Raw genomic sequence first — 19,511 nt, 5'->3', positions numbered from 1 at the left:
AAGATGGTCACGACTCACGCGCCGTCCTCACAGATTTACTTCTGCCAGTACCTCGTCTCCTACCTTCCAAACTTTACAGAAGCTCTCCTGCGAACCTTGCTGAACTAGCACTCGTGAAAGAAAGGATATTGCGGAGACATGGCTTAGCCACAGCCAGAGGACGGGGCTTGAGTCGTGCTTGAGTAGCTCAGTCAGTAGAGCACTTGCCCGCGAAAGGCAAAGGTCTCGAGTTCGAGTCTCGGTCCGGCACACAGTTTTAATCTGCCAGGAAGTTTCATACCAGCGCACACTCCGCTGCAGAGTGAAAATCTCATTCTGGAAACATCCCCCAGGCTGTGGCTGAGCCATGTCTCCGCAATATTGTTTCTTTCAGGAGTGCTAGTTCTGCAAGGTTCGCAGGAGAGCTTCTGTAAAGTTTGGAAGGTAGGAGACGAGGTACTGGCAGAAGTAAATCTGTGAGGACGGCGCGTGAGTCGTGCTTGGGTAGCTCAGTCGGTAGAGCACTTGCCCGCGAAAGGTAAAGGTCCCGAGTTCGAGTCTCGGTCCGGCACACAGTTTTAATCTTCCAGGAAATTTCATATCAGCGCACACTCCGCTGCAGAGTGAAAATCTCATTCTGGAAACATCCCAAAGGACTTCTCGGAGAGTTTAACATAGTTGTATGGTCCTTCTGCGCGTTGTAATCAGTAAGTGGAAGAGACTACGCTGAATACCTGAAGCATTAAAGGCACTGTCTTAATTTTTCTACATTTTTTAATAATCAATTCTCAAATCTTTTTTAGGACCAAGTGGTTATAATTTTTATTACGCCATACAGTGGAAAGTACCGTCCGTATATTCACTGTGGTTTTCAGAAAATATATGTACAACGCAGACAGTTGAAATGTTCTTTCCTTGCCTCCTGAATTTACTCTTTGAATGTTGTGATATTCACTCTCTAGACCTACCGCATGTTGTCATATTATGAGGTAGGATGTGGGCGGAATTTTTCACTCCGCTATCGTCCCTCCTCTTCATACGGCAAGTAGAGAGGCACAGTACAACGGCCACCAGACGTGGAGAGCAATGGGGAACCGATAGAGGAAACGCTTCGACGTTCCCTTTGTTCCCGGCCATTGGTGGCAGCTCTAGTTTGCAGGTCTGTCAGGAAAAACCTGCAAAAAAGTACCTATCATGCACACAGTACAGCGCCTGGTTTCGACACCGGATATCGGAAAATTTGTCGTGTCTGCGGTTAAGGGTACTTCGGAGCCAGCTTAACGTTCTCTCCGCAAGTGCAAGAATTATTCACACCACGTTCGATTTATTATTGTTAATATTATTACTGTCGTTGTTATTATTGTTACCACTTTATCACACGAGCAGGAATTAAAAGAAGTGAACGGATTATAGTAAATTCAAGAGTTAGAAAACGGCGTACCCTATAGCCTACTCTTTTTAATGTGTATATTGACGACATTTTAAAGAAATAGAAATTTCTAGCAGATTCAGGAATTAAATTATCGAACAGTGTCTATTCAGAAACACTTTTATCTGCAGACGATCAAATAATTTTCAGGCGGTTGAGACAGAGTTACAGAGATTCGTTTATAATCTATGTAAAACAAATAATTTTAAAATCTCAGTTAATAAAACGAAAATGTTAGCTTTTAAAGGGAATGGCCAGTCAGATAAAAGATTGTACTAGAAAACAACATTTGAAAGTAACTATAGAATTTCAAATTCCTTGGCTGTGACATAAGTTTTTATAATGAGACAAGAACATTGAGCAAAACGATAGCACATTTCGATGTATATGTGGGATCCTTCAAAGAACTTTCAAAAATAAATTCAAGAAAGAAACGGAAATGAAACTTTATAAAGTAATGGTTCAAAAACCCAAAAAAAATACAATCGGCAGAAATTAGATTCTTAGGGAGAGTTAAAAGATGTACGGGGACGAATAGGATACGAAATGAAGATATTAGGAAAGAACTAAATAATTACAGAATTACCGCATAATAAAATATGAAATTCGACTGATCACTTACAAAGAACGGAAAGTATCATACTCCCCAAGTCAGCGTTGGATTACATTCCCATGAGAATTAGACGTCGAGGTCGGCCCACGACACACTGAAGACGACTGTTAAGCCCAAAGGGGCAATAATGCCTAAACGATGGAGTAGAGAACAAGACTCTTTGGAAATACTGCAGGAGCATAGACATGACAGTTTACTGCCCAGATTTAGCAGACATTAAAGCGACCTTTTCCATTTTATTACGTACAGTTACAAAACTAATGAATGAATTAAGAACATGAATGTGCAAGGAGTGCTTCCGGATTCCACTTCATTCTTTCAATTTCTCGCCCCTCTCATACTAGGACGGACTGCAATGAAGGGCATATAGCTCGAAGGCCACAAATAATCGTATAATATTGAAAAAAATCATTTATTTATGGAGTTTTCTAAATCAATCAAATTGTGATTTCACACACATAAACTGAAAAAAAACAACTGACGAAACACTTCACAGCAGAAGAATTAGATCGATAATATAACGACCGCCAATATAATATAAAGATAATACCTGTGCAGGCTTATAAATATTTTTAAAAAAGTCATTTTTATGTAACACTACGGGCTGCTAGTAAATAAACCTTTATTTGCAACGACTTTCAAGCGATCCGATTATCTTCATCAGGAGAATTGCATATGACGGTAGAAAAAACACGTACATTTGTTAGCAGCTCATGGTATTGTATAGATGTGCTTTTCGTCAGATCGTTATGGTCGGTGTTCATAATTTAGACACTATACAAACAACCTAAACTTGTCCTAGCCTTGTTGAACATACAGTTAACGCAATTGTCGTAGTGGTTTAAGAAATCTGGGCATAAATTGAAATCAAAATCACAAGTTGCAATATAGTCGCGCAAAAAATATGGATCCAGGAAGTGCATTACATCATCATTATCCAAATGCCAAAAACTAATTCTTCCGCATTGCGTTTCTTGCCATTTGTCATTTTCAGTCCGTCAATATTTAACACACAACTTTATCCTAGCTTGTCTGGTTTCTGCTGGTAATGAATTTTCCCTCTTGTTTGTTACGAACGCCGCGAAGGGACAACTTAGTGGAGAGGTTGTCATCTTAGTGCCTGTGAGATCCCACGATTTTCATTCTGGGTTTACTCCCCTAGGCTCTTCTGCTCCCTGTTGTGTTGTAACAACCCTCTTCCATCTTCGGGATTTTGATCAGTTAGATAAGACTAGACGAGCAAAATGAAAGACATGTTCGGGCCTCGTAAACTAATGCAGTCGGGGCGAAAAAAGCAAGAGCTAATCGAAAGAGGCCGATAGGAAAGAAAAAGAAGTAAGTAGAAGCAATTTCGGCTTCAGCTAAGGGCCATGTGGTTGCCTACCACGTTTTGTTTGGCCCCTCGCCTAACGATAAGTGTGGCGTTAGTGAACCTACCGAGAGCATACCTCCCGTCAGCTTAGCTCTGTCACTACTGAGCCACACAAACCTTTTGACCACATTAAGGTGGTGATTCATGAAGAGTACTCTATGTTTCTCCTATTCCAGTCTTTGATAACAAATTTTTGCCCATAGACATGTGGAGGATTAATAAGAAAGAAGCACATAAATAACTCGAAATAAGATAATATATTATGAAATCATTTACAGCTACAGCCCACGATGCTTTTATTACGATAGCTGAAGCAGAAAATGAAGTGCGAACAGCCAGGCTTCTCCTCGCTGCTCTTTAAAAAATTTTAAAGCTGCGTCTTCTTTTACTACTCCAGCATTTACATACAAAATCGTCGACATTTATATCGATACAAATATTGATACACACATATGGAAAATAAATTTTTTTAAAAAGGGTATTACAGAGTATCGATTATAGTCAGTCATGACCACCCTGAGATTTGCAGAAGAAAATAACTAATGGGCAGTCTAGACATTAAAACAATGATGTATGAGGTAATGAAAAGAATTACTTTCATACATGTAGAATAAATGCACTTGACGTATGACGATGAGTACCTGTATAAAAATCTCCTAACGTAATTCAGTTAGAAAGCCTTCGTCAAAGAATGCAAATGTAATTGACTATGCACCGTCGAACATCATTAAAAATAAGTCGCGATATAGGCCACAGTGTCGGCAGGGTCATCATGTGAACAGTGCTATGATTCACAAGACTCTGGGGTGTAGCTGCCGCAAAAATCAGTTCTGTTATAAGCAGTTAAGTGAAAATGCACAGCTAGGTAAAATCTATTCCGTGAATATACACTGAAGCGCCAAATAAACTGGTATAGGCATGCGTATTTAAAAACAGAGATACGTAAACAGTTAGAATACGGCGCTGCGGTCGGCAACGCCTATATAAGACGACAAGTGTCTGGCGCAGTTGTTAGACAGGTTACTGCTGCTACAATGGCAGGTTATCAAGATTTAAGTGATCTTGAATGTTGTGTTATAGTCGGCGCACGAGCAATAGCATCTCCGTGGTAACGATGAAGTGGGGATTTTCCCGTACGACCATTTCACGAGTGTACCCTGAATATTAGGAATCCGGTAAACGATCAAATCTCTGACATTGCTGCGGCCGGTAAAAGATCCTGCAAGAACTCAACGCAACATCATCGATATGGGCTTTCGGAACCGAAGGCGCACTCGTGTACCCTTGATGACTGCACGACACAAAGCTTTAAGCCTCACTTGGGCCCATCAGCACCGACATTGGACCGTTGATGACTGGAAACATGTTGCCTGGTTGGTCGAGTTTCGTTTCAAATTGTATCGAGCGGTGGATGTGTGCGGGTATGGAGCAACCTCACGAATCCATGGACGCTGCATATCAGCAGAGGACTGTTGAAGCTGGTGTAGGCTCTGTAATGGTGTGGGGCGTGTGCATTTGGAGTGATTCGGGACATCTGATACGTCTACATACGACTCTAACAGGTGACACGCACATATGCATCTTGTCTGATCACCTGCTTCCATTCATGTGCATTGTGCACTCCGATGGATGTGGGCAGTTCCATCAGGACAATGCAACACTCCACACGTCCAGAATTGCTACAGACTGGCTCCAGGAACACTCTTGTGATTTTAAACACTTTCGCTGGTAAGCTTACTCGACAGACATGAACGTCATTGAGCATATCTGGGATGCCTTGCAACGTGATCTTTAGAAGAGATCTCCACCACTTCATGCTCTTACGGATTTATGGACAGACGTGCAGGATTCATGGGGTGTTAGTTTCCTCCAGCACTACTCCAGACATTAGTCGAGTCCATGCCACGTCGCGTTGCGACACTTCTACGTGCTCGCGTGGACCCTACACGATATAGGCAGGTCTACCTGTTTCTTTGGATAAGTGACAATATGACATCCTGAAACATATTACCGTAATTTTAAATGACAAGTTATGAAACGCTCAAGTACAGTTTAAAGCGTCTAACAAAATGCGATAAAAATGATCGAATAACGAGCCAAAAGAAGACAAACGAATGAAACGTAAATGAGACAGTCAGACATTAGTCGAGTCCATGCCACGTCGTGTTGCGACACTTCTACGTGCTCGCGGGGACCCTACACGATATAGGCAGGTCTACCTGTTTCTTTGGATAAGTGACAATATGACATCCTGAAACATATTACCGTAATTTTAAATGACAAGTTATAAAACGCTCAAGTACAGTTTAAAGCGTCTAACAAAATGCGATAAAAATGATCGAATAACGAGCCAAAAGAAGACAAACGAATGAAACGTAAATGAGACAGTCGAACAAAAGAATAGCGCGAGCAGCATAGATATAAAGCATACGCCTGTTGCATCTACACAACATAACATCAAGCAAGGTGTACATAACAGAGGCGTGAAATAACATTGTAAGACTTATTGTCAAACGAAGCAAAGTATCCATTGTGAAATATGACTATGGTGGTAATGGGATCTGAACCCGCCAGTTCACGGTCTGGAGCCCAGCAGTTAATAGCGCGCCATCCCGTAAAGTGCGGAAATTGCCTTAAACTGTTGGGGCTAACAGGGCCAGGGGTCAGTGTTCCGAAGTTCTGCCTGGTGCTCTCAGGAGGGCGTGGCGGACGTTAAGTGCTTCCTCAATCTGGGCACGGCTCGATTTCGATATCGGAACCGTCAGCAACTTTCCCACCTGCTCGCGGAAACGGCGGAGCAGCTGGAAAATTAAATACTAAAACGAAGTTTGAATTAAATATCTTACAGCCAATTAATAGACTACAGAGTCATTAATTCTAATATAGTGTTTAACAGTGTATTATATTTAAATTCTTATCTTGCGGTTTGAACATCAATTATTACTGACATTTAAAACGAGATGGGACTATTTTTATTCATATGCCTGGAACACCTACACACTCCGATAAAAAGACGCTCCTACTTGACGCAGAATTAATCACTAGACGTTACAAGAGTCTTTCCTGCCAGTATAAAAGGAGATTTAGAGTATTTTGTTGTCAACAGAGAAATAATAACAGCAAAACAGGTCCATAAAGAGAGGTCATTGACTTAGAACGTGGATCAGTCAGTGGATGTCACCTTAGTGACAAATCCATGACGGAGATTTCAACCCTCTAAAGCTGCTCAAGTCGACTATTGGTGATCTGATCGCGAAGGGGAAAAGCGAAAAGACAACCACTGCTAAACAAAGACCAGAAAGATTTCATGTACTGAAGGATATGGACTTTCAAGCATTGCGGAGCGTGTTGGTAAAAAACCTCATGAAATCAGTGGAAGGAATGACTCGTGAGATCCAAAGCGTTACTAGCAATCCAGCCAGCTTAGAGAATGGAATACAATGGCTCCTCCTCATAACCCACACATTTCTGCAGTCAAGTGTAGTGCCAACAGTGAGGTACGAATGAGGTGGCGTTAGTGGATGTTTTTCGTGGATAGGGCATGGTACATTTATTACACTTAAGAAATGCTAAATGTGGAAACATGTGAATACATTTTACAGCATTATGTATTGCATACAGTAGAGGAAATGTTCGGAGACGATGACTGTATCAGCATGAAATGCACCCTGCAAAAGGCAGCCACTGTGGCGCGATGGTTTGTGGAGAATGACACTCCTGACATGACTAGCCTGCTCAGAACACCGTCCTAAACCCAATGTGTTAGAGAGTCAACAACGTTCCAGACCCCAGAGTCCGATGTTGCTGTCTTCTCTGGTTTCGGCTGCCATTCTCGCAGAGGCCTTCAGACGCCCTACTGAAAGTGTCCACAATAGAGTTCGTCATAAAGGCAAAGGGTAGACGTATCTCATATTAATGTCCAGCAATAGGTGTCCGGATTCTTTCGATCAACTAGTGTATACCACATGTCTGCAGCCATAGCTAAATGATCAGCCCAGATGAATGCCATATGGAGGACCAGGGTTCGGTTCTCGGTACTGCCAAGGATTTTTCCTTTGTGGGAGTACTTGTATGGGGGTGCACTCAGCCTCGTGATGTCAACTGATGAGCTACCTGAAAGAGGAGTGGCGGCGCCACGATCTGGAAAATCGGTAAAACGACCGGAAGGGTGGAGTGCCGTGCACAGCGCATTAGCATGACGCTACCAGACATAGGACGTCACGGCGGCCGGTCGACACCCGTTAGGCCTTCAAGGAATGGACGAGGACCTCGTATAACGTATAAACAGAGTGTATAACACCCACTGAATTGCATGCTGGTTCACTTTGAGAGCACAATACGCCAGCCTTTCTGCATGGCATTCATTCAACAAAACCTTGGTAGGATTACGAAGGTATTTGGCAACAAATATCTATGCACCGATCACACAGTTCTAAATCAGTAGCAGGTGTACAACAGTATCCCACATGTGTACCATCGAGTTCAAATCAGGTAAATATGGTGAGCAAAACGTCAACGTGAGTTCACTATCGTGCTCCACAACCTAATGTAGCACAATTCCGGCCTTCGACATGGGCAGTTACCCTGGTACTGTCGCCGTCAAGGAAAACATCAAGCATGAAGTGGCATAGTCCACAGCTGGCATGGTGTCCTGCACTACTGCTACAGATCCCATGGAAGCCTGGGTGAATGTCCCCAAAAATAACACTGCCCCACTGGTTTACATCCGTGAGCAGCCGTTCGTGTGATTGATGATGTATCTGGACACGACCATCAGTCTGGTGTAACAACGAACGTCTTTCATCCGATCAATCATTACGTTTCCACATCACCCTCCCTAATCTCGATCCGATGCCCATTGCAATCCTCAACTGACAACATCATTGGGTCAACACGTGAACACAAAGCTGTCATCTCCTTCGGAGCATCATGTTGAAAAGTGGCGTCGAAGGGTGTTCTTTGAAACACTTGTCCGTTCACCAGCAGTATATCCTCGGGTCTTTCACAAATGCCATTTATTCTGTTTTACAGAGTGGACAAGCCTTTGACCTCAATGTCGTTTGATGAGCCTTGTGATGAGTACTACTTCACACACAGTGGTAAGGAGAGATAGGCTACAGGGTGGTGCAGCGGCTGCCGTCGTAGAGAAGCCGGACAGGATCATAAATGATTAGCGAACATGTAAATATAGTAACCAACAGTTTTACTTACCTTGTAGCTTTCTCCAAGCATTGCAAAGAAACTTTATTAAAGCACCAACAGCAATAAAGTCCAGCTATTACAAGAAGCAACTGAAGAGCATCATGCAGTGTGAAGTTTCCACTACTAATGCACAGGCGAAGTGTTGAATGCTGTCTAAGACTGCGACTGTCGAGGGCTGAGACTGAGAGCGGGCCATGTAGCTGCCGCCGGCCATCCTATATTGTGGCGGTAGAGATCACTCGCAGTCCGAGCCATTGAAGGCAAGGCTCAGCGGGCGTGCATCACTGGCTCCGCTGGGTCCCTGAGCGACTGCTACAGGCCTCTGCCTGAAATGTGCATTCCCGTTGCAAACTGTAAGATACCACTAAGAGTGTATCAGTCTATGATACCACATCTTGGATGTTAAGACCTTGTAGTCCACTCCTGTTGTCACAGTATTCAACCACTTCCCATAGATGCCTACAACGGCAGCACGCTGACCAACTTCGCGATTTCCGAGGTGTGCGTCGTTTCAAAGTCGTTTACATCAATGTATTTCCCAATTGTGGCCCATATCGTTGCTGGACGAATCTTCCATTCATCCCTCCTCTGCTTACGTACGTTCCTTCCCGCTTCATGTGCCCTCAGCGTTTCCAAGCGGCATTCAGTCTCCCGTAGGGCAGTGGTCATAATCTTTTGTCTACTCCGAAAACCACCGTAGGGAGCGTGGCGGAGTGTACTCTATACCACTACTAGTCATTTCCTTTCCTGTTCCACTCACAAATAGAACGAGGGAAACACGACTTTCTATATGTTTCCCTAAAGGACCTAATTTCTCGTATCTTACTTTCGTGGTCCTTACCCGCAGCGTATGTTGGCAGCAGTGGAATCATTTGGCAGTATGCCTCAAATGCCGGTTCTCTAAATTTTCTTAGTAGTGTTCTTCGAAAGGAACGTCACCTTCCGTCCAGGGATTCCGATTTGAGTTCCCGAAGCATCTCTGTAACACTTACTTGTTGTTCGAACCTACCGGTAACAAATCTAGCAGCCCATCTTTGAATTTCTTCGATGTCTTCCTTTAATCCGACCTGGTGCGGATCCCAAACACTCGAGCAGTTTTTAAGAATAGGTCGCGCCACAGTTCTATATGCGGTTTCCTTATTAGAGGAACCACATCTTCCTAAAATTCTCCCAATAAACGGAAGCCGACCATTCGCCTTTCCTCAAGTGCTAGCCCCCAGACATGTAAACCATGTCTCTGTCGGGGTCGCCATCACCCTGACGATGTGTCTGTGGCACGCAATACACTCTTAATGCTGTATCTGAACATTACAGGTTTGCTTTTCCTACCCATCCGCATTAACCTACATTTTCCCACAATTAGAGATAGCTGCCATTCATCACTCCACCTAGAAATATTGTCTAAGCCATCTTGTATCTTCCTACAGCCGTTCAACTTCGATACCTTACCGTACACCACAGTATCATCAGCAAACAATCGCAGGTAACTGCCCACGCCGTGAGCCAAATCATTTATGTATACACAGAACAACAGCGGTCCTATCACACTTCCTGACGTTATCCTTGTCTCTGATGAAGATTCGCCGTCGAGGACAACATACTGGGTTCTATCCCTTAAGAAGCCTTCGAGCCACTCACTTATCTATGAACTTATTCCATACGCTCGTACCTTAATTAACAACCTGCGATGGGGGACCGAGTGAAATGCTTTCCGGAAATTTTGAAATATTGAATTTGCAGTGCGCGAGATTCGTTATAAATGCAGTCTAGCTAAGGCACCAATGGCGTAGAGTACCCTTTGAAAACCGAATTGGAATTACATCAGGGCCTGGTGACTTACCTGCTTTCATATCATTCAAGTTTTACTATTCGTCAAGGATGCTTATTACTGTCTCGTCTATTCGGGAGTCCGTCCGATGGCCAAACGAAGGTTTTTTTGTTCGATTCTCCTGCGCGAACGATGTTTTGAACGTGAAATTCAAAACTTCAGCTTTCGTTTTGGTATCTTCAACTGCCACGCTAGACCCGTCAATTAGGCACTGAATGAAGGCCTTAGACTCACTTAGCGATTATACATAGGATCAGTAGCAGGATACTCTACCGATGCTGTAGAGCTGTGCTTTGGCAACATACCAGACGGGAGAATATCTATTCGGAAATCACAGAAACGGCGGCAACGAATGAGTGAGTCACTGTGTACTGCGCGGACAACACAGTCATTAAGGCAACCGCTCGCAATTGGGTGGAAATCCAGATTCGACCCACAGTATGGAAAAAAATTTAGACTTTTCTTAATGCTTTCATAGAAATGTTACTCTCTAGTGACGCTGAACACTGCAGTGCTTCATTTTACGCCCAACGTGTGCTGTTTTGTGTTCGCAGGACTGTTCCGAACCAGACGGGGACTCCCCAGCAGCTGGTGACGCTGTCGTTGCCGTTGAGGCGACCAGCCCAGCAAGTGATGGCGATCCTGAAGACCCACTTGCTGCCACCACGTTGTCCGCCGCAGGTGAGTACCCTTAAATAACGCGCGTTCTGTCGCTGCCCACCCGACATGCTCAGTGGTCAGTCACAGTGTTGCGATAATTCCTGTATATTACGATGAGCATCTACGTGACGCATCGTATGCTCCTCAGCTTTCATAGGTAATGTTCATTGGTAGAGCTCTGCCCTACTACTCTGTTTCGTCAGTATAAATACGAGTCGACAGCAAACGCGTGGCCGTTGAGACAGGGTTCGATTTATCTCTTCTTCTTTTTTTGTTTTGCCAACGGCCTTGTCACAGTGGTAACATCGGTTCCCGTCAGATCTCCGGAGTTAAGTGCTGTCGGGCTGGGCTAGCACTTGGTTGGGTGACCATCCGGTCTGCCGAGCGCTGTTGGCAAGCGGGGTGCTCTCAGCCCTTGTGAGGCAAACTGAGGACCTACTTGATTGAGAAGTCGCGGCTCCGGTCTCATAAACTGACATACGGCCAGGAGAGCGGTACTGTTGGGCCTTCATGACGTGTTCGGACGGAGTTTAGTTTTAGAGTACTAAAATTTTAATATTCTCATTTAAAGTTTGTAAACTTTTCAAGATTGTTATTTTTTATGGATTTATTGTTCTACAGATCTTCGCCTGAATATGTCTCTTTTAGTACCACGAAACCGGTGTTGGTCCAACAATAAAGGACTGAATACAACTGAAGCGGTTTACTAATACTCAAGATGACTACCCATATCTGTTACCCTATCTACCAGGTCGTCTGCACTTCAATAACGACTTTTGTTTTTGTGTGCCTTAGCCCTTATACTCCCGTCATATTAAAATGGAAAGCTGTGATGGTTCCGGAACACTTTAAAGAATTATTTTCTCGGTTTGGGGGGGGGGGGGGGGAGATCAACTGTCTTCTACTGGTTTGACGTAGCCTGTCATGACTTTCCCTTCTGTTCCAACCCCTTGATTCCTCAATTATTTGTTGGGTATATTCAAATCGTTGTTTTCCGATACAGTTCTCACCCTGTAGTCCTCCCTCTAGTACCATGTAATTCTCTGATACCTTATCGAATGTTGTCACATGTCCTGTTGTTCTGTCTCTTCTTCTTGTCAAAGTTTTCTAAATGTTCCTCTCTTCGCCGATTCTGCCGAGAACTCCCCATTTCTCATCTTATCAGTCTACCTAATTTTCAGTATCTGTCTACAGCATCACATCTCAAACAATTTGATGCTCTTCTTTCCCTGTCTTCTCACACTCAAAGATTCACTACCTTACAATGCCGTGCTCCAAACGTACAATCTCATAAATTTCTTCTTCAAATTAAGGTCAACATTTGATACTAGTAGACTTATTTTGGCTAATTTAGCATATATGATTTGGCTGTCTGTCTAGTCACCAGATTAGTCAGTCGATGTTGTGATAAAAGTCCAGTGATATCTCCGACCTTTTTGTAAATACAGGGCTGGACAAAACCATGTTAACGCCGTGAGAAATGAATCCTTGAACTCAAATGCCGACGCTAACCAAGCTCGCAGGTTGCGCTGTTGTATTTAACCACGAATGGCACCTCGGAATGGTAAGAACAGCACTCTGTGTTGTTGTGAGTGCATTACTTCGGAGCTAAGTAAATTTGAACGTGAGCAAATTGTTGATGTTCGTATGGTGGGCCCTTCCGTGACCAAGGGAGCTGAAATGTTTTGTGTTTCAATAGGTACGGTATCGTAGATTTATACAGCATACTGGGAAAGCGGAAGACGTTGAGTGATCGAGACAGACGCTCACTGAAGAGAATTTCGATGAAAAATAAGATGACGAGAGCTGAAAAAGTCATTACAGAGCGGAAGATTGCGTCAGCGGAATACGAGGGGACCTCCATAACCATGGCGAGCTGGAATTCCAAAACCACATGCCTATAACAGGTAGAAGTGGTGCCGAATGGAAGAAAACCACTGTTTCCAACTTCTGGCCGAGAATACGTCCCAAGAGTGGAATATGGCGCGGTTCGGTGATGATATGGGTACAGATATCGAGGTCCTCCGTGACTCTCTTGGGGGCTCTGTAATGTGGCTTTACTGCCCAGCATTATGTGACCGTTTTGCCTGATCAGATCCGTCCTAGGCTACGAAGTTTGTTCCCCAGCTGTGGTGCTGTGTTCCAAGACAATAGGAGACCTGCTCACACCTGCTCAGGACTTCTTTTGTCTGCTCTTGCCACAACAGTCGCTAGAGTTCAATACTACTGAGCATATGTGTCTTACTTCGCAGAGAAGGGAGCGTCATCACTATCCAGCCCCATCATCGTTGCCTGGACGTGACAGTATTTTTCAGGAAGAATGCTACAAAATTCCCTTGACCACAATAGAGGGCCTGCATTTATGCATTCATCGACGATTAGAAACTACACTACTGGCCATTAAAATTGCTACACCAAGAAGAAACGTAGATGATAATCGGGTATTCATTGGACAAATATATTATACTAGAACGGACATGCGATTACATTTACACGCAGTTTGGATGCATAGATCCTTAGACATCAGTACCCAGAACAACCACCTCTGGCCGTAATAACGGCCTTGATACGCCTGGGCACTGAGTCAGAGCTTGGATGGCGTGTGCAGGTACAGCTGCACATGCAGCTTCAACACGATGCCACAGTTTATCAAGAGTAGTGACTGGCATATTGGGACGAGCCAGTTGCTCGGCCACCACTGAACAGGCGTTTTCAATTGGTGAGAGATCTGGAGAATGTGCTGGTCAGGGCAGCAGTCGAACATTTTCTGTATCCAGAAAGGCCCGTACAGGACCTGCAACATGCGGTCGTGGATTATCATGCTTAAATATCGGGTTTCGGAGGGATCGAATAAAGGGTAGAGCCACGGGTCGTAACACATCTGAAATGTAACGTCCACTGTTCAAAGTGCCGACAATGCGAACAAGAGGTGACCGAGACGTGTAACCAATGGCACCCCATACCATCACGCCGGGTGATACGCCAGTATGGCGATGACGAATACACGCTTCCAATGTGCGTTCACCGCGATGTCGCCAAACACGGATGCGACCATCATGATGCTGTAAACAGAACCCGGATTCATCCGAAAAAATGACGTTTTGCCATTCCTGCATCCAGGTTCGTCGTTGAGTACACCCTCGCAGGTGCTCCTGTCTGTGATGAAGCGTCAAGGGTAACCGCAGCCATGGTCTCCTAGCTGATAGTCCATGCTGCTGCAAACGTCATCGAACTGTTCGTGCAGATGGTTGTCGTCTTGCAAACGTCCCTATCTCTTGACTCAGAGATCAAGACGTGGCTGCACGACCCGTTACAGTCATGCGGATAAGATGCCTGTCATCTCGACTGCTAGTTATACGAGGCCGTTGGGATCCAGTACGGCTTTCCGTATTACCCTCCTGAACCCACCGATTCCATATTCTGCTAACAGTCATTGGATCTCGACCAACGCGAGCAGCAATGTCGCTATACGATAATCCGCAATCGCAATAGGCTACAATCCGACCTTTATCAAAGTCGGAAACCTGATGGTACGCATTTCTCCTCCTTACACGAGGCATTAAAACAACGTTTCACCAGGCAACGCCGGTCAACTGCTATTTGTGTATGAGAAATCCATTGGAAACTTTAGTCATGTCAGCATGTTGTAGGTGTGGCCACCGGAGCCAACCTTGTTTGAATGCTCTGAAAAGCTAATAATTTGCATATCGCAGAATCTTCTTCCTGTCGGTTAGATTTCGCGTCTGTAGCAATTGTAATGGCCAGTAGTGTATTATTAAGACATCTGCCTGTGCTACAACTGGTCACGTCCTGACCACCCCTCGTACGTGAGCAGTGTGTGCTTCGTATTTTCAGATTGGTACCCCATTCCCTCCATTCTGTGCCAAAAAATACATACACGGTTTACTCAACGCATTGTTTCTCATTCCAGACAGATATCACTGTAATCGACAAATATAAAGAGTGCCGGTTTTTGCAATTAAGGAACGACGCATTTCATTTACGATGGAAGTGTAGACCTTTGCATTCTAACGACTGATGTTTATGTTCGGAATTAACATTAGTGTAATAAATTTGTTTCCACAGTACAATACGGTTGTCTGTTTCAATATCAGGTTAGAAACTACATTTAGTTTGATCCTGGAACAATGACGTGGATGTTCCCATCGGGATGCTTGATTTTAGTAAATCTCCTTGCCTCTCACCATAATTGCAAAAAAATGGTTCAAATGGCTCTGAGCACTATGGGACGTAACATCAGAGGTCATCAGTCCCCTAGAACTTAGAACTACTCAAACCTAAGGACATCACACACATCCATGCCCGAGGCAGGATTATAACCTGCGACCGCAGCGGTCGCGCGGTTCCAAACCGCTCGGCCACTTCGGCCGGCCATAATTACAATTCACCAGAAACGCTCAAACTGAAGAGCTCCCATTTCGGTACATTTATTAATTCGTACGTGGAATGTATGTATGCGACTTGCCCACAGATTACTAAACCCTCGTAAAATTTGCGATGACAGTTGGTACCAATTAACGGTTCCCGCCAATCTGGTATTGTCAGTATGGTGTGTAAAACAGGGTATTTTGTCCGTATTTGGTAAATGACATACCACTGGAGAGCTTATAATGTTAATCAGCGCTCGGCCGATGTGGCCGTGCGGTTCTAGGCGCTTCAGTCTGGAACCGCGTGACCGCTACGGTCGCAGGTTCGAATCCTGACTCGGTCATGGATGTGTGTGACGTCATAAGGTTAGTTAGGTTTAAGTAGTTCTAAGTTATGGGGGACTGATGGCCACAGATGTTAAGTCCCATAGTGCTCGAAGCCATTTGTTAATCAGCTGATGTATAAACTATAAATACGACTTTCTTCGAACAGAATATGGACTAGTAAAATATACGATAGCTTAGTAACAATGAAACATTTCCCACTTCAGGAGTCTATAGTTAGAAGCAAGTCTGGTAGAATGTTTGTCCAAGCATCTCTGATACGTTCTATAATGTTCTGTCGAGTAGTTCGTACTTCTCCATACACAGTCAACGCGCAAGTTAGGCGGTTGGATGGAAACACACGAAACACACGCCTAGATGAGTCACCTTTATGGTGAGGTTCGAGAGCGGCCACCGAAGATGAAGCATTCAGATGGGTTGGGGGCTCACTATAATCAACTCATTAGGGAGCGGAAAACGACGATACCATACAAGTAGCTTCTTTTCCCGAAATTTTAATATCTCGCCATATTATTTGTGTAGTAGAATCAAATTTACAACACTAAAGTATGTCTTAAACATAAATATCAGCAGGTAGAACACAAGGGTATACATGTATATCGTAAATGGAACTTAGAATCAAATGAGTCGGTTCTTAATTGCAAAACGAGGCACACCTGATATTTGTCGATTACGGCGCCCTTTACCACAAATGGCAAGCAACTGTTTCAGTTGTAACCTCCCCCTCACTTATCGAATTTGATGACAGTGAAAAATTAAACCGCGTTCACCTAATGGAAATTTGGGAAAATCAATCGTCACCGAAGTTAATTTGTCGGTAAAGAGGAGGAAAGGGTTACATCTAAATGAAAGGAAAAATGCAAATGAAATTGGTGAAAACTGATTTTGAGAAAAAGGTAAAATTAATAAAGAAAGTAAATGTGCGGTCGTTACGTTAACAATTAACTGGCGTTAATCAGATATTTGAGATTTGGGGAAAATTACGGTCGCCAGTCCTATGGACAACTACCATAATCACTGAAAATGAAAGATTAATGCACATATAATTAGCACAAAAGGCGTGGCAACTGAAGGTTGACACTTGGTGTGTGAAAAGTTAATGTTTGTCAGAAGTAATAAATTTCGCTACACTCTGACTTAATTTAGCAAAAGAATTAATAAAACTGGAAAACAAAGTTAATTTATTGACTGAAATTCATAGTGAACTTTGTTTCTGAAGCACTACGAAATTCAATAAAATAAGGTTAGTCTTGGGCTACCTCAACAATCATTTCAAAAGCTACTTGAATCTACGCAATTTAGAAATAAGAGATTTAACTTTGAACTTGAATTAAATGATTCTGAACAATTAACAATAGTAAAATTTAGTACGTACCAAGCTGAGCTGCAGTCACAGGCAAGCTAAAATATGGTAGCAAAACTCGCACTCTTAATTTCTGCTCGTGTAATCTAAATATTGTAGCCAGCTATGAGTACTTTAACAAAACTTTGAAATTGAAGCAGTGAAATGGAATGATATTACTTTAACGCTGGCGTATGAATTTCAAAGACACTCGGGTTCATTCCAGAAAAGGAAGGGACCCTGCTTGGTAATGCAATTGGGACAATGAGCAACAAAGGTTCATGCTAAGTTGCTGTATTTTTTATTGCAACAGTTTGAAATGCTGAGGTCTGCCATACATTTCTAAAACTTTACGTGCTTTTAGTCTTCCTTGTTGGTTGATTGAAGATTTGAAGTCGTCGATCGAGGAGGTGGTGACAGTCACTCATTGTCAGCCGTCGCTGTTGCAGAAGCTGGATGTTGGCGCGCCTTCTTCTCGACACGGTCACCAGGCGATACGGGCTCTTGATGTGCGCCAGCTAATGCTTCCCGTCCGCGACACCATGTCAGAAACTATCATAGCAAGTCGAGCGCAATTACATGCTGCGAAACCCCGAAAGCGCGGCAACTCGCGGGAGCGTCACACCACACACCTGCTCCACCGCCCTACTCCAGCCAGCCTCCCCCTGCCCGCGATCCATGCGGTAGAGTTAACACTACCAAAGATGCTGAACACTTTGGTTCTCCACACGACCTATCGATGTAATCTTTCGATAGCATAGTTTTCCCTAGGCAAGACCCAGTGTAAAAATACAAATAGTATTTACAAAACAAACCAATTATACATCGACATAAGTGCATAAATATATATATATATACAGACAGTAAAACAATTACAATATATAAAGACACAGAAATGTCATATCTTCAGGTAACAAAATGAGGAAAAAAATTTATAGTACAATAGATGGAAATAGGAGGATATGCATTTACGGCGTTAACAGTGACCGTACGTATTTTTTGGCGTATAATCCGAAAATGAAATGAAAATGCGGGGGTCAGCATTTGAAAGTACAAAATGACCTCGCCCATGCAGGAGGGGTGCTTAGGAGGAAGCCAGCTGTAGCGCAGACAGATGTCCCCTTTATCGGTATTAACTTTACACTTAGGTTTTTTCGTACGATGCGATATGTAGTTGTCTCAAGTTAAAACAGACACCCAGCGTATATACAGGGCGATTCTTATTAACGTTTAAAACCCCTGAAGCGATAGAGTTGACTCAGACAATTTAATATAATACAGATGGTTGGCAAATGTTGGTAAATACCCCAGAAGTGGGTGAGAAATGTTGAACATGCCATCACATGACGTATCTCACCGTACGTGCAGCGGTTGACCATATCTGTCTGTCGCACTTGATCATCCCAACCGGTGTCAATTACCCCGTATGGCTGTGGGCCCACGTGCATGGCTTTAGCACGTGAGACTCAGAGTTCGAGTCTTGCGTCTGGCAGGCAGTATTTTTGTCACTGTGTTAGACTGTTATGTATTCATATTTAGGGAAGGTTTATTATTTATTTGCCGGTCTCGCGGTCTCCTCTGGTTTGTTGCAATGTACTATACTACAAAACTCTACCGTATTGCGTCACAATCAATAGAATATAAGCTTCTCAGTTGCGTCGTTTCCATTTAATGACGTACGTTCTCTTTACTACATAATGCCTGTAAACAAAAACAAAAAGGAACAAAAGGAGACACACAATAAGAACAGTTCTTACTTGGTTAAAACGAGAACATTAATTTTGTAACTTCTACAACGGTTCGCGTTTACGAAAGGTGTTCGAAATTTACACTGTTGGCAAGTATTACATCGCTCAGTCATCACTTCGCGCTCAAGCCTAACCGCTGGTCACGTCATATGTTCAAAATTTCTCATCAGTTTTTGTGGTATTTCCCGACATTTCCGCCCCCATGTGTGTGCGATTACATTACTTGTCCCAGCGTCATCTACGTCTAATTGCCCTGTATATGGACGTGTTTTTGGGCGGTTTCCCACTAAGTGAACAACAGATTAGTATCCATATCCCTTTTCAATTACATGATTTAGCCAACATTTCAAAAAATTAGAAATATTTCGTTTACTTGCATGTGAATAGCACCACTCACAGACAGTTGATGTATACATATTCCGAGCTGAGGGGGGGGGGGGGGGGGGTGAAGGGTGGTGACAAGATGGGCGTGTGCCAACGCCTTCAATCAACCATGCCAGACCCGTTACTAAACAAGCTGATGCAGCAGAATGACGTAAGAATAACAAGAAGATATCTAAAACCTTGAAATATAATTTCCAAAATACCAACTAAAATCGTGAGAG

General features: G+C 43.5%; 1 protein-coding gene across 1 annotated transcript in view; it reads left to right on the top strand.

Annotated features, from left to right (window-relative positions):
* Positions 1 to 19,511, top strand: part of LOC126458343 (adenylyl cyclase 78C-like) — a 788,789-nt gene that overhangs the window by 120,179 nt on the left and 649,099 nt on the right. The window contains exon 2 of the mRNA XM_050095308.1: positions 10,978 to 11,104. The gene's annotated coding sequence lies outside the window, so the exon portion shown is untranslated. The remainder of the gene's footprint in view (positions 1 to 10,977; positions 11,105 to 19,511) is intronic.

Source organism: Schistocerca serialis, chromosome 2, assembly GCF_023864345.2.
Source record: "Schistocerca serialis cubense isolate TAMUIC-IGC-003099 chromosome 2, iqSchSeri2.2, whole genome shotgun sequence".
NCBI classification, from domain to species: Eukaryota; Metazoa; Arthropoda; class Insecta; order Orthoptera; family Acrididae; genus Schistocerca; species Schistocerca serialis.
The sequence above is the reverse complement of the archived record's forward strand: the minus strand, read 5'-3'. Positions and strand labels throughout refer to the sequence as shown.